This window comes from Pseudophryne corroboree, assembly GCF_028390025.1.
Source record: "Pseudophryne corroboree isolate aPseCor3 chromosome 3 unlocalized genomic scaffold, aPseCor3.hap2 SUPER_3_unloc_55, whole genome shotgun sequence".
Lineage (NCBI taxonomy): Eukaryota > Metazoa > Chordata > Amphibia > Anura > Myobatrachidae > Pseudophryne > Pseudophryne corroboree.
Window position 1 is genome coordinate 229361 of NW_026967547.1, and position 18016 is coordinate 247376.

An 18016-nucleotide genomic window follows, 5' to 3' on the forward strand; every position below is an offset into this window, starting at 1 on the left:
TCACATCCTGTAACCCTGAATAACTCTGCTGTTCTATCCTTATATATGTCAAGAAACATGCTATAAACTGGAAATAGCAACCAGAATATAGGTCTCAAGATATTGCACTTCTGGATACCAAACACTTAGTCCTAACCTTACTCCATCCCCTCACATCCTGTAACCCTGAATAACTCTGCTGTTCTATCCTTATATATGTGCAGAAACATGCTATACACTGCACATAGCAACCAGAATATAGGTCTCAAGATATTGCACTTCTGGTTACCAAACACTAAGTCCTAACCTTACTCCATCCCCTCACATCCTGTAACCCTGAATAACTCTGCTGTTCTATCCTTATATATGTGCAGAAACATGCTATATACTGCAAATAGCAACCAGAATATAGGTCTCAAGATATTGCACTTCTGGTTACCAAGCACTAAGTCCTAACCTTACTCCATCCCCTCACATCCTGTAACCCTGAATAACTCTGCTGTTCTATCCTTATATATGTGCAGAAACATGCTATAAACTGCACATAGCAACCAGAATATAGGTCTCAAGATATTGCACTTCTGGATACCAAACACTAAGTCCTAACCTTACTCCATCCCCTCACATCCTGTAACCCTGAATAACTCTGCTGTTCTATCCTTATATATGTGCAGAAACATGCTATATACTGCAAATAGCAACCAGAATATAGGTCTCAAGATATTGCACTTCTGGATACCAAACACTAAGTCCTAACCTTACTCCATCCCCTCACATCCTGTAACCCTGAATAACTCTGCTGTTCTATCCTTATATATGTGCAGAAACATGCTATAAACTGCAAATAGCAACCAGAATATAGGTCTCAAGATATTGCACTTCTGGATACCAAACACTAAGTCCTAACCTTACTCCATCCCCTCACATCCTGTAACCCTGAATAACTCTGCTGTTCTATCATTATATATGCACAGAAACATGCGATAAACTGCAAATAGCAACCGGAATGTAGATCTCAAGATACTGCACTTCTGGTTACCAAGCACTAAGTCCTAACCTTGCTCCATCCCCTCACATCCTGTAACCCTGAATAACTCTGCTGTTCTATCCTTATATATGTGCAGAAACATGCTATAAACTGCACATAGCAACCAGAATATAGGTCTCAAGATATTGCACTTCTGGATACCAAACACTAAGTCCTAACCTTACTCCATCCCCTCACATCCTGTAACCCTGAATAACTCTGCTGTTCTATCCTTATATATGTGCAGAAACATGCTATATACTGCAAATAGCAACCAGAATATAGGTCTCAAGATATTGCACTTCTGGATACCAAACACTAAGTCCTAACCTTACTCCATCCCCTCACATCCTGTAACCCTGAATAACTCTGCTGTTCTATCCTTATATATGTGCAGAAACATGCTATATACTGCAAATAGCAACCAGAATATAGGTCTCAAGATATTGCACTTCTGGATACCAAACACAAAGTCCTAACCTTACTCCATCCCCTCACATCCTGTAACCCTGAATAACTCTGCTGTTCTATCCTTATATATGTGCAGAAACATGCTATATACTGCAAATAGCAACCAGAATATAGGTCTCAAGATATTGCACTTCTGGATACCAAACACTAAGTCCTAACCTTACTCCATCCCCTCACATCCTGTAACCCTGAATAACTCTGCTGTTCTATCCTTATATATGTGCAGAAACATGCTATAAACTGCAAATAGCAACCAGAATATAGGTCTCAAGATATTGCACTTCTGGTTACCAAACACTAAGTCCTAACCTTACTCCATCCCCTCACATCCTGTAACCCTGAATAACTCTGCTGTTCTATCCTTATATATGTGCAGAAACATGCTATAAACTGCACATAGCAACCAGAATATAGGTCTCAAGATATTGCACTTCTGGTTACCAAACACTTATTCCTAACCTTACTCCATCCCCTCACATCCTGTAACCCTGAATAACTCTGCTGTTCTATCCTTATATATGTGCAGAAACATGCTATAAACTGCACATAGCAACCAGAATATAGGTCTCAAGATATTGCACTTCTGGTTACCAAACACTTATTCCTAACCTTACTCCATCCCCTCACATCCTGTAACCCTGAATAACTCTGCTGTTCTATCCTTATATATGTGCAGAAACATGCTATAAACTGCAAATAGCAACCAGAATATAGGTCTCAAGATATTGCACTTCTGGATACCAAACACTAAGTCCTAACCTTACTCCATCCCCTCACATCCTGTAACCCTGAATAACTCTGCTGTTCTATCCTTATATATGTGCAGAAACATGCTATATACTGCAAATAGCAACCAGAATATAGGTCTCAAGATATTGCACTTCTGGATACCAAACACTAAGTCCTAACCTTACTCCATCCCCTCACATCCTGTAACCCTGAATAACTCTGCTGTTCTATCCTTATATATGTGCAGAAACATGCTATATACTGCAAATAGCAACCAGAATATAGGTCTCAAGATATTGCACTTCTGGATACCAAACACAAAGTCCTAACCTTACTCCATCCCCTCACATCCTGTAACCCTGAATAACTCTGCTGTTCTATCCTTATATATGTGCAGAAACATGCTATATACTGCAAATAGCAACCAGAATATAGGTCTCAAGATATTGCACTTCTGGATACCAAACACTAAGTCCTAACCTTACTCCATCCCCTCACATCCTGTAACCCTGAATAACTCTGCTGTTCTATCCTTATATATGTGCAGAAACATGCTATAAACTGCAAATAGCAACCAGAATATAGGTCTCAAGATATTGCACTTCTGGTTACCAAACACTAAGTCCTAACCTTACTCCATCCCCTCACATCCTGTAACCCTGAATAACTCTGCTGTTCTATCCTTATATATGTGCAGAAACATGCTATAAACTGCACATAGCAACCAGAATATAGGTCTCAAGATATTGCACTTCTGGTTACCAAACACTTATTCCTAACCTTACTCCATCCCCTCACATCCTGTAACCCTGAATAACTCTGCTGTTCTATCCTTATATATGTGCAGAAACATGCTATAAACTGCAAATAGCAACCAGAATATAGGTCTCAAGATATTGCACTTCTGGATACCAAACACTAAGTCCTAACCTTACTCCATCCCCTCACATCCTGTAACCCTGAATAACTCTGCTGTTCTATCCTTATATATGTGCAGAAACATGCTATAAACTGCACATAGCAACCAGAATATAGGTCTCAAGATATTGCACTTCTGGATACCAAACACTAATTGGCCCTACACACCTAGCGATAATTTGAAAGATATGAACGATCTCGTTCATAAATGAACGAGAACTCGTTCATATCTTTCAGTGTGGAGACTACAGCGATGAACGATGCGCGTCCCCGCGCTCGTTCATCGCTGATCTCCCGTCGGCTGTGCATGCAGGTCAATATGGACGATCTCGTCCATATTAGCCTGCACTTCAATGCAGCCGGGTGACGGGGGGAGTGAAGAAACTTCACTCCCCCCGTCACTGCCCCCCCGCCGCCGGGTTGCTCGTCGGCCGTATCGGCCGTCGGGCACCTCGGCGGCGAATCGCCGAGTGAGTAGGGCCCATAAGTCCTAACCTTACTCCATCCCCTCACATCCTGTAACCCTGAATAACTCTGCTGTTCTATCCTTATATATGTGCAGAAACATGCTATAAACTGCACATAGCAACCAGAATATAGGTCTCAAGATATTGCACTTCTGGTTACCAAACACTTATTCCTAACCTTACTCCATCCCCTCACATCCTGTAACCCTGAATAACTCTGCTGTTCTATCCTTATATATGTGCAGAAACATGCTATATACTGCAAATAGCAACCAGAATATAGGTCTCAAGATATTGCACTTCTGGATACCAAACACTAAGTCCTAACCTTACTCCATCCCCTCACATCCTGTAACCCTGAATAACTCTGCTGTTCTATCCTTATATATGTGCAGAAACATGCTATATACTGCAAATAGCAACCAGAATATAGGTCTCAAGATATTGCACTTCTGGATACCAAACACTAAGTCCTAACCTTACTCCATCCCCTCACATCCTGTAACCCTGAATAACTCTGCTGTTCTATCCTTATATATGTGCAGAAACATGCTATAAACTGCAAATAGCAACCAGAATATAGGTCTCAAGATATTGCACTTCTGGATACCAAACACTAAGTCCTAACCTTACTCCATCCCCTCACATCCTGTAACCCTGAATAACTCTGCTGTTCTATCCTTATATATGTGCAGAAACATGCTATATACTGCAAATAGCAACCAGAATATAGGTCTCAAGATATTGCACTTCTGGATACCAAACACTAAGTCCTAACCTTGCTCCATCCCCTCACATCCTGTAACTCTGAATAACTCTGCTGTTCTATCCTTATATATGTGCAGAAACATGCTATAAACTGCACATAGCAACCAGAATATAGGTCTCAAGATATTGCACTTCTGGATACCAAACACTAAGTCCTAACCTTACTCCATCCCCTCACATCCTGTAACCCTGAATAACTCTGCTGTTCTATCCTTATATATGTGCAGAAACATGCTATATACTGCAAATAGCAACCAGAATATAGGTCTCAAGATATTGCACTTCTGGATACCAAACACTAAGTCCTAACCTTACTCCATCCCCTCACATCCTGTAACCCTGAATAACTCTGCTGTTCTATCCTTATATATGTGCAGAAACATGCTATAAACTGCAAATAGCAACCAGAATATAGGTCTCAAGATATTGCACTTCTGGATACCAAACACTAAGTCCTAACCTTACTCCATCCCCTCACATCCTGTAACCCTGAATAACTCTGCTGTTCTATCCTTATATATGTGCAGAAACATGCTATACACTGCAAATAGCAACCAGAATATAGGCCTCAAGATATTGCACTTCTGGTTACCAAGCACTAAGTCCTAACCTTACTCCATCCCCTCACATCCTGTAACCCTGAATAACTCTGCTGTTCTATCCTTATATATGTGCAGAAACATGCTATATACTGCAAATAGCAACCAGAATATAGGTCTCAAGATATTGCACTTCTGGATACCAAACACTAAGTCCTAACCTTGCTCCATCCCCACACATCCTGTAACCCTGAATAACTCTGCTGTTCTATCCTTATATATGTGCAGAAACATGCTATAAACTGCACATAGCAACCAGAATATAGGTCTCAAGATATTGCACTTCTGGATACCAAACACTAAGTCCTAACCTTACTCCATCCCCTCACATCCTGTAACCCTGAATAACTCTGCTGTTCTATCCTTATATATGTGCAGAAACATGCTATATACTGCAAATAGCAACCAGAATATAGGTCTCAAGATATTGCACTTCTGGTTACCAAACACTAAGTCCTAACCTTACTCCATCCCCTCACATCCTGTAACCCTGAATAACTCTGCTGTTCTATCCTTATATATGTGCAGAAACATGCTATAAACTGCAAATAGCAACCAGAATATAGGTCTCAAGATATTGCACTTCTGGATACCAAACACTAAGTCCTAACCTTACTCCATCCCCTCACATCCTGTATCCCTGAATAACTCTGCTGTTCTATCCTTATATATGTGCAGAAACATGCTATAAACTGCAAATAGCAACCAGAATATAGGTCTCAAGATATTGCACTTCTGGATACCAAACACTAAGTCCTAACCTTACTCCATCCCCTCACATCCTGTAACCCTGAATAACTCTGCTGTTCTATCCTTATATATGTGCAGAAACATGCTATACACTGCAAATAGCAACCAGAATATAGGCCTCAAGATATTGCACTTCTGGTTACCAAGCACTAAGTCCTAACCTTACTCCATCCCCTCACATCCTGTAACCCTGAATAACTCTGCTGTTCTATCCTTATATATGTGCAGAAACATGCTATATACTGCAAATAGCAACCAGAATATAGGTCTCAAGATATTGCACTTCTGGATACCAAACACTAAGTCCTAACCTTGCTCCATCCCCTCACATCCTGTAACCCTGAATAACTCTGCTGTTCTATCCTTTTATATGTGCAGAAACATGCTATAAACTGCACATAGCAACCAGAATATAGGTCTCAAGATATTGCACTTCTGGATACCAAACACTAAGTCCTAACCTTACTCCATCCCCTCACATCCTGTAACCCTGAATAACTCTGCTGTTCTATCCTTATATATGTGCAGAAACATGCTATATACTGCAAATAGCAACCAGAATATAGGTCTCAAGATATTGCACTTCTGGATACCAAACACTAAGTCCTAACCTTACTCCATCCCCTCACATCCTGTAACCCTGAATAACTCTGCTGTTCTATCCTTATATATGTGCAGAAACATGCTATAAACTGCACATAGCAACCAGAATATAGGTCTCAAGATATTGCACTTCTGGTTAACAAACACTTATTCCTAACCTTACTCCATCCCCTCACATCCTGTAACCCTGAATAACTCTGCTGTTCTATCCTTATATATGTGCAGAAACATGCTATATACTGCAAATAGCAACCAGAATATAGGTCTCAAGATATTGCACTTCTGGATACCAAACACTAAGTCCTAACCTTACTCCATCCCCTCACATCCTGTAACCCTGAATAACTCTGCTGTTCTATCCTTGTATATGTGCAGAAACATGCTATATACTGCAAATAGCAACCAGAATATAGGTCTCAAGATATTGCACTTCTGGTTACCAAACACTAAGTCCTAACCTTACTCCATCCCCTCACATCCTGTAACCCTGAATAACTCTGCTGTTCTATCTTTATATATGTGCAGAAACATGCTATATACTGCACATAGCAACCAGAATATAGGTCTCAAGATATTGCACCATCTGGATACCAAACACTAAGTCCTAACCTTGCTCCATCCCCTCACATCCTGTAACCCTGAATAACTCTGCTGTTCTATCCTTATATATGTGCAGAAACATGCTATAAACTGCACATAGCAACCAGAATATAGGTCTCAAGATATTGCACTTCTGGATACCAAACACTAAGTCCTAACCTTACTCCATCCCCTCACATCCTGTAACCCTGAATAACTCTGCTGTTCTATCCTTATATATGTGCAGAAACATGCTATATACTGCAAATAGCAACCAGAATATAGGTCTCAAGATATTGCACTTCTGGATACCAAACACTAAGTCCTAACCTTACTCCATCCCCTCACATCCTGTAACCCTGAATAACTCTTTTGTTCTATCCTTATATATGTGCAGAAACATGCTATAAACTGCAAATAGCAACCAGAATATAGGTCTCAAGATATTGCACTTCTGGATACCAAACACTAAGTCCTAACCTTACTCCATCCCCTCACATCCTGTAACCCTGAATAACTCTGCTGTTCTATCCTTATATATGTGCAGAAACATGCAATAAACTGCAAATAGCAACCAGAATATAGGTCTCAAGATATTGCACTTCTGGATACCAAACACTAAGTCCTAACCTTACTCCATCCCCTCACATCCTGTAACCCTGAATAACTCTGCTGTTCTATCCTTATATATGTGCAGAAACATGCTATAAACTGCAAATAGCAACCAGAATATAGGTCTCAAGATATTGCACTTCTGGATACCAAACACTAAGTCCTAACCTTACTCCATCCCCTCACATCCTGTAACCCTGAATAACTCTGCTGTTCTATCCTTATATATGTGCAGAAACATGCTATAAACTGCAAATAGCAACCAGAATATAGGTCTCAAGATATTGCACTTCTGGATACCAAACACTAAGTCCTAACCTTACTCCATCCCCTCACATCCTGTAACCCTGAATAACTCTGCTGTTCTATCCTTATATATGTGCAGAAACATGCTATAAACTGCACATAGCAACCAGAATATAGGTCTCAAGATATTGCACTTCTGGTTACCAAACACTTATTCCTAACCTTACTCCATCCCCTCACATCCTGTAACCCTGAATAACTCTGCTGTTCTATCCTTATATATGTGCAGAAACATGCTATATACTGCAAATAGCAACCAGAATATAGGTCTCAAGATATTGCACTTCTGGATACCAAACACTAAGTCCTAACCTTACTCCATCCCCTCACATCCTGTAACCCTGAATAACTCTGCTGTTCTATCCTTATATATGTGCAGAAACATGCTATATACTGCAAATAGCAACCAGAATATAGGTCTCAAGATATTGCACTTCTGGATACCAAACACTAAGTCCTAACCTTACTCCATCCCCTCACATCCTGTAACCCTGAATAACTCTGCTGTTCTATCCTTATATATGTGCAGAAACATGCTATAAACTGCAAATAGCAACCAGAATATAGGTCTCAAGATATTGCACTTCTGGATACCAAACACTAAGTCCTAACCTTACTCCATCCCCTCACATCCTGTAACCCTGAATAACTCTGCTGTTCTATCCTTATATATGTGCAGAAACATGCTATATACTGCAAATAGCAACCAGAATATAGGTCTCAAGATATTGCACTTCTGGATACCAAACACTAAGTCCTAACCTTACTCCATCCCCTCACATCCTGTAACCCTGAATAACTCTGCGGTTCTATCCTTATATATGTGCAGAAACATGCTATAAACTGCACATAGCAACCAGAATATAGGTCTCAAGATATTGCACTTCTGGTTACCAAACACTTATTCCTAACCTTACTCCATCCCCTCACATCCTGTAACCCTGAATAACTCTGCTGTTCTATCCTTATATATGTGCAGAAACATGCTATAAACTGCAAATAGCAACCAGAATATAGGTCTCAAGATATTGCACTTCTGGTTACCAAGCACTAAGTCCTAACCTTACTCCATCCCCTCACATCCTGTAACCCTGAATAACTCTGCTGTTCTATCCTTATATATGTGCAGAAACATGCTATAAACTGCACATAGCAACCAGAATATAGGTCTCAAGATATTGCACTTCTGGTTACCAAACACTTATTCCTAACCTTACTCCATCCCCTCACATCCTGTAACCCTGAATAACTCTGCTGTTCTATCCTTATATATGTGCAGAAACATGCTATATACTGCAAATAGCAACCAGAATATAGGTCTCAAGATATTGCACTTCTGGATACCAAACACTAAGTCCTAACCTTACTCCATCCCCTCACATCCTGTAACCCTGAATAACTCTGCGGTTCTATCCTTCTATATGTGCAGAAACATGCTATAAACTGCACATAGCAACCAGAATATAGGTCTCAAGATATTGCACTTCTGGATACCAAACACTAAGTCCTAACCTTACTCCATCCCCTCACATCCTGTAACCCTGAATAACTCTGCTGTTCTATCCTTATATATGTGCAGAAACATGCTATATACTGCAAATAGCAACCAGAATATAGGTCTCAAGATATTGCACTTCTGGTTACCAAACACTAAGTCCTAACCTTACTCCATCCCCTCACATCCTGTAACCCTGAATAACTCTGCTGTTCTATCTTTATATATGTGCAGAAACATGCTATATACTGCACATAGCAACCAGAATATAGGTCTCAAGATATTGCACCATCTGGATACCAAACACTAAGTCCTAACCTTGCTCCATCCCCTCACATCCTGTAACCCTGAATAACTCTGCTGTTCTATCCTTATATATGTGCAGAAACATGCTATAAACTGCACATAGCAACCAGAATATAGGTCTCAAGATATTGCACTTCTGGATACCAAACACTAAGTCCTAACCTTACTCCATCCCCTCACATCCTGTAACCCTGAATAACTCTGCTGTTCTATCCTTATATATGTGCAGAAACATGCTATATACTGCAAATAGCAACCAGAATATAGGTCTCAAGATATTGCACTTCTGGATACCAAACACTAAGTCCTAACCTTACTCCATCCCCTCACATCCTGTAACCCTGAATAACTCTTCTGTTCTATCCTTATATATGTGCAGAAACATGCTATAAACTGCAAATAGCAACCAGAATATAGGTCTCAAGATATTGCACTTCTGGATACCAAACACTAAGTCCTAACCTTACTCCATCCCCTCACATCCTGTAACCCTGAATAACTCTGCTGTTCTATCCTTATATATGTGCAGAAACATGCTATATACTGCAAATAGCAACCAGAATATAGGTCTCAAGATATTGCACTTCTGGATACCAAACATTAAGTCCTAACCTTACTCCATCCCCTCACATCCTGTAACCCTGAATAACTCTGCTGTTCTATCCTTATATATGTGCAGAAACATGCTATATACTGCAAATAGCAACCAGAATATAGGTCTCAAGATATTGCACTTCTGGATACCAAACACTAAGTCCTAACCTTACTCCATCCCCTCACATCCTGTAACCCTGAATAACTCTGCTGTTCTATCCTTATATATGTGCAGAAACATGCTATAAACTGCAAATAGCAACCAGAATATAGGTCTCAAGATATTGCACTTCTGGATACCAAACACTAAGTCCTAACCTTACTCCATCCCCTCACATCCTGTAACCCTGAATAACTCTGCTGTTCTATCCTTATATATGTGCAGAAACATGCTATATACTGCAAATAGCAACCAGAATATAGGTCTCAAGATATTGCACTTCTGGATACCAAACACTAAGTCCTAACCTTACTCCATCCCCTCACATCCTGTAACCCTGAATAACTCTGCGGTTCTATCCTTCTATATGTGCAGAAACATGCTATAAACTGCACATAGCAACCAGAATATAGGTCTCAAGATATTGCACTTCTGGATACCAAACACTAAGTCCTAACCTTACTCCATCCCCTCACATCCTGTAACCCTGAATAACTCTGCTGTTCTATCCTTATATATGTGCAGAAACATGCTATATACTGCAAATAGCAACCAGAATATAGGTCTCAAGATATTGCACTTCTGGTTACCAAACACTAAGTCCTAACCTTACTCCATCCCCTCACATCCTGTAACCCTGAATAACTCTGCTGTTCTATCTTTATATATGTGCAGAAACATGCTATATACTGCACATAGCAACCAGAATATAGGTCTCAAGATATTGCACCATCTGGATACCAAACACTAAGTCCTAACCTTGCTCCATCCCCTCACATCCTGTAACCCTGAATAACTCTGCTGTTCTATCCTTATATATGTGCAGAAACATGCTATAAACTGCACATAGCAACCAGAATATAGGTCTCAAGATATTGCACTTCTGGATACCAAACACTAAGTCCTAACCTTACTCCATCCCCTCACATCCTGTAACCCTGAATAACTCTGCTGTTCTATCCTTATATATGTGCAGAAACATGCTATATACTGCAAATAGCAACCAGAATATAGGTCTCAAGATATTGCACTTCTGGATACCAAACACTAAGTCCTAACCTTACTCCATCCCCTCACATCCTGTAACCCTGAATAACTCTTCTGTTCTATCCTTATATATGTGCAGAAACATGCTATAAACTGCAAATAGCAACCAGAATATAGGTCTCAAGATATTGCACTTCTGGATACCAAACACTAAGTCCTAACCTTACTCCATCCCCTCACATCCTGTAACCCTGAATAACTCTGCTGTTCTATCCTTATATATGTGCAGAAACATGCTATATACTGCAAATAGCAACCAGAATATAGGTCTCAAGATATTGCACTTCTGGATACCAAACACTAAGTCCTAACCTTACTCCATCCCCTCACATCCTGTAACCCTGAATAACTCTTTTGTTCTATCCTTATATATGTGCAGAAACATGCTATAAACTGCAAATAGCAACCAGAATATAGGTCTCAAGATATTGCACTTCTGGATACCAAACACTAAGTCCTAACCTTACTCCATCCCCTCACATCCTGTAACCCTGAATAACTCTGCTGTTCTATCCTTATATATGTGCAGAAACATGCAATAAACTGCAAATAGCAACCAGAATATAGGTCTCAAGATATTGCACTTCTGGATACCAAACACTAAGTCCTAACCTTACTCCATCCCCTCACATCCTGTAACCCTGAATAACTCTGCTGTTCTATCCTTATATATGTGCAGAAACATGCTATAAACTGCAAATAGCAACCAGAATATAGGTCTCAAGATATTGCACTTCTGGATACCAAACACTAAGTCCTAACCTTACTCCATCCCCTCACATCCTGTAACCCTGAATAACTCTGCTGTTCTATCCTTATATATGTGCAGAAACATGCTATAAACTGCAAATAGCAACCAGAATATAGGTCTCAAGATATTGCACTTCTGGATACCAAACACTAAGTCCTAACCTTACTCCATCCCCTCACATCCTGTAACCCTGAATAACTCTGCTGTTCTATCCTTATATATGTGCAGAAACATGCTATAAACTGCACATAGCAACCAGAATATAGGTCTCAAGATATTGCACTTCTGGTTACCAAACACTTATTCCTAACCTTACTCCATCCCCTCACATCCTGTAACCCTGAATAACTCTGCTGTTCTATCCTTATATATGTGCAGAAACATGCTATATACTGCAAATAGCAACCAGAATATAGGTCTCAAGATATTGCACTTCTGGATACCAAACACTAAGTCCTAACCTTACTCCATCCCCTCACATCCTGTAACCCTGAATAACTCTGCTGTTCTATCCTTATATATGTGCAGAAACATGCTATATACTGCAAATAGCAACCAGAATATAGGTCTCAAGATATTGCACTTCTGGATACCAAACACTAAGTCCTAACCTTACTCCATCCCCTCACATCCTGTAACCCTGAATAACTCTGCTGTTCTATCCTTATATATGTGCAGAAACATGCTATAAACTGCAAATAGCAACCAGAATATAGGTCTCAAGATATTGCACTTCTGGATACCAAACACTAAGTCCTAACCTTACTCCATCCCCTCACATCCTGTAACCCTGAATAACTCTGCTGTTCTATCCTTATATATGTGCAGAAACATGCTATATACTGCAAATAGCAACCAGAATATAGGTCTCAAGATATTGCACTTCTGGATACCAAACACTAAGTCCTAACCTTACTCCATCCCCTCACATCCTGTAACCCTGAATAACTCTGCGGTTCTATCCTTATATATGTGCAGAAACATGCTATAAACTGCACATAGCAACCAGAATATAGGTCTCAAGATATTGCACTTCTGGTTACCAAACACTTATTCCTAACCTTACTCCATCCCCTCACATCCTGTAACCCTGAATAACTCTGCTGTTCTATCCTTATATATGTGCAGAAACATGCTATAAACTGCAAATAGCAACCAGAATATAGGTCTCAAGATATTGCACTTCTGGTTACCAAGCACTAAGTCCTAACCTTACTCCATCCCCTCACATCCTGTAACCCTGAATAACTCTGCTGTTCTATCCTTATATATGTGCAGAAACATGCTATAAACTGCACATAGCAACCAGAATATAGGTCTCAAGATATTGCACTTCTGGTTACCAAACACTTATTCCTAACCTTACTCCATCCCCTCACATCCTGTAACCCTGAATAACTCTGCTGTTCTATCCTTATATATGTGCAGAAACATGCTATATACTGCAAATAGCAACCAGAATATAGGTCTCAAGATATTGCACTTCTGGATACCAAACACTAAGTCCTAACCTTACTCCATCCCCTCACATCCTGTAACCCTGAATAACTCTGCGGTTCTATCCTTCTATATGTGCAGAAACATGCTATAAACTGCACATAGCAACCAGAATATAGGTCTCAAGATATTGCACTTCTGGATACCAAACACTAAGTCCTAACCTTACTCCATCCCCTCACATCCTGTAACCCTGAATAACTCTGCTGTTCTATCCTTATATATGTGCAGAAACATGCTATATACTGCAAATAGCAACCAGAATATAGGTCTCAAGATATTGCACTTCTGGTTACCAAACACTAAGTCCTAACCTTACTCCATCCCCTCACATCCTGTAACCCTGAATAACTCTGCTGTTCTATCTTTATATATGTGCAGAAACATGCTATATACTGCACATAGCAACCAGAATATAGGTCTCAAGATATTGCACCATCTGGATACCAAACACTAAGTCCTAACCTTGCTCCATCCCCTCACATCCTGTAACCCTGAATAACTCTGCTGTTCTATCCTTATATATGTGCAGAAACATGCTATAAACTGCACATAGCAACCAGAATATAGGTCTCAAGATATTGCACTTCTGGATACCAAACACTAAGTCCTAACCTTACTCCATCCCCTCACATCCTGTAACCCTGAATAACTCTGCTGTTCTATCCTTATATATGTGCAGAAACATGCTATATACTGCAAATAGCAACCAGAATATAGGTCTCAAGATATTGCACTTCTGGATACCAAACACTAAGTCCTAACCTTACTCCATCCCCTCACATCCTGTAACCCTGAATAACTCTTCTGTTCTATCCTTATATATGTGCAGAAACATGCTATAAACTGCAAATAGCAACCAGAATATAGGTCTCAAGATATTGCACTTCTGGATACCAAACACTAAGTCCTAACCTTACTCCATCCCCTCACATCCTGTAACCCTGAATAACTCTGCTGTTCTATCCTTATATATGTGCAGAAACATGCTATATACTGCAAATAGCAACCAGAATATAGGTCTCAAGATATTGCACTTCTGGATACCAAACACTAAGTCCTAACCTTACTCCATCCCCTCACATCCTGTAACCCTGAATAACTCTGCTGTTCTATCCTTATATATGTGCAGAAACATGCTATATACTGCAAATAGCAACCAGAATATAGGTCTCAAGATATTGCACTTCTGGATACCAAACACTAAGTCCTAACCTTACTCCATCCCCTCACATCCTGTAACCCTGAATAACTCTGCTGTTCTATCCTTATATATGTGCAGAAACATGCTATAAACTGCACATAGCAACCAGAATATAGGTCTCAAGATATTGCACTTCTGGATACCAAACACTAAGTCCTAACCTTACTCCATCCCCTCACATCCTGTAACCCTGAATAACTCTGCTGTTCTATCCTTATATATGTGCAGAAACATGCTATAAACTGCACATAGCAACCAGAATATAGGTCTCAAGATATTGCACTTCTGGTTACCAAACACTTATTCCTAACCTTACTCCATCCCCTCACATCCTGTAACCCTGAATAACTCTGCTGTTCTATCCTTATATATGTGCAGAAACATGCTATATACTGCAAATAGCAACCAGAATATAGGTCTCAAGATATTGCACTTCTGGATACCAAACACTAAGTCCTAACCTTACTCCATCCCCTCACATCCTGTAACCCTGAATAACTCTGCGGTTCTATCCTTATATATGTGCAGAAACATGCTATAAACTGCACATAGCAACCAGAATATAGGTCTCAAGATATTGCACTTCTGGATACCAAACACTAAGTCCTAACCTTACTCCATCCCCTCACATCCTGTAACCCTGAATAACTCTGCTGTTCTATCCTTATATATGTGCAGAAACATGCTATATACTGCAAATAGCAACCAGAATATAGGTCTCAAGATATTGCACTTCTGGATACCAAACACTAAGTCCTAACCTTACTCCATCCCCTCACATCCTGTAACCCTGAATAACTCTGCGGTTCTATCCTTATATATGTGCAGAAACATGCTATAAACTGCACATAGCAACCAGAATATAGGTCTCAAGATATTGCACTTCTGGATACCAAACACTAAGTCCTAACCTTACTCCATCCCCTCACATCCTGTAACCCTGAATAACTCTGCTGTTCTATCCTTATATATGTGCAGAAACATGCTATAAACTGCAAATAGCAACCAGAATATAGGTCTCAAGATATTGCACTTCTGGATACCAAACACTAAGTCCTAACCTTACTCCATCCCCTCACATCCTGTAACCCTGAATAACTCTGCTGTTCTATCCTTATATATGTGCAGAAACATGCTATATACTGCAAATAGCAACCAGAATATAGGTCTCAAGATATTGCACTTCTGGATACCAAACACTAAGTCCTAACCTTACTCCATCCCCTCACATCCTGTAACCCTGAATAACTCTGCGGTTCTATCCTTATATATGTGCAGAAACATGCTATAAACTGCACATAGCAACCAGAATATAGGTCTCAAGATATTGCACTTCTGGATACCAAACACTAAGTCCTAACCTTACTCCATCCCCTCACATCCTGTAACCCTGAATAACTCTGCTGTTCTATCCTTATATATGTGCAGAAACATGCTATAAACTGCAAATAGCAACCAGAATATAGGTCTCAAGATATTGCACTTCTGGATACCAAACACTAAGTCCTAACCTTACTCCATCCCCTCACATCCTGTAACCCTGAATAACTCTGCTGTTCTATCCTTATATATGTGCAGAAACATGCTATATACTGCAAATAGCAACCAGAATATAGGTCTCAAGATATTGCACTTCTGGATACCAAACACTAAGTCCTAACCTTACTCCATCCCCTCACATCCTGTAACCCTGAATAACTCTGCGGTTCTATCCTTATATATGTGCAGAAACATGCTATAAACTGCACATAGCAACCAGAATATAGGTCTCAAGATATTGCACTTCTGGTTACCAAACACATTCCTAACCTTACTCCATCCCCTCACATCCTGTAACCCTGAATAACTCTGCTGTTCTATCCTTATATATGTGCAGAAACATGCTATAAACTGCAAATAGCAACCAGAATATAGGTCTCAAGATATTGCACTTCTGGATACCAAACACTAAGTCCTAACCTTACTCCATCCCCTCACATCCTGTAACCCTGAATAACTCTGCTGTTCTATCCTTATATATGTGCAGAAACATGCTATAAACTGCACATAGCAACCAGAATATAGGTCTCAAGATATTGCACTTCTGGTTACCAAACACTTATTCCTAACCTTACTCCATCCCCTCACATCCTGTAACCCTGAATAACTCTGCTGTTCTATCCTTATATATGTGCAGAAACATGCTATAAACTGCAAATAGCAACCAGAATATAGGTCTCAAGATATTGCACTTCTGGATACCAAACACTAAGTCCTAACCTTACTCCATCCCCTCACATCCTGTAACCCTGAATAACTCTGCTGTTCTATCATTATATATGTGCAGAAACATGCTATAAACTGCACATAGCAACCAGAATATAGGTCTCAAGATATTGCACTTCTGGTTACCAAACACTAAGTCCTAACCTTACTCCGTCCCCTCACATCCTGTAACCCTGAATAACTCTGCTGTTCTATCCTTATATATGTGCAGAAACATGCTATAAACTGCAAATAGCAACCAGAATATAGGTCTCAAGATATTGCACTTCTGGATACCAAACACTAAGTCCTAACCTTACTCCATCCCCTCACATCCTGTAACCCTGAATAACTCTGCTGTTCTATCCTTATATATGTGAAGAAACATGCTATAAACTGCACATAGCAACCAGAATATAGGTCTCAAGATATTGCACTTCTGGTTACCAAACACTTATTCCTAACCTTACTCCATCCCCTCACATCCTGTAACCCTGAATAACTCTGCTGTTCTATCCTTATATATGTGCAGAAACATGCTATATACTGCAAATAGCAACCAGAATATAGGTCTCAAGATATTGCACTTCTGGATACCAAACACTAAGTCCTAACCTTACTCCATCCCCTCACATCCTGTAACCCTGAATAACTCTGCTGTTCTATCCTTATATATGTGCAGAAACATGCTATATACTGCAAATAGCAACCAGAATATAGGTCTCAAGATATTGCACTTCTGGATACCAAACACTAAGTCCTAACCTTACTCCATCCCCTCACATCCTGTAACCCTGAATAACTCTGCTGTTCTATCCTTATATATGTGCAGAAACATGCTATAAACTGCAAATAGCAACCAGAATATAGGTCTCAAGATATTGCACTTCTGGATACCAAACACTAAGTC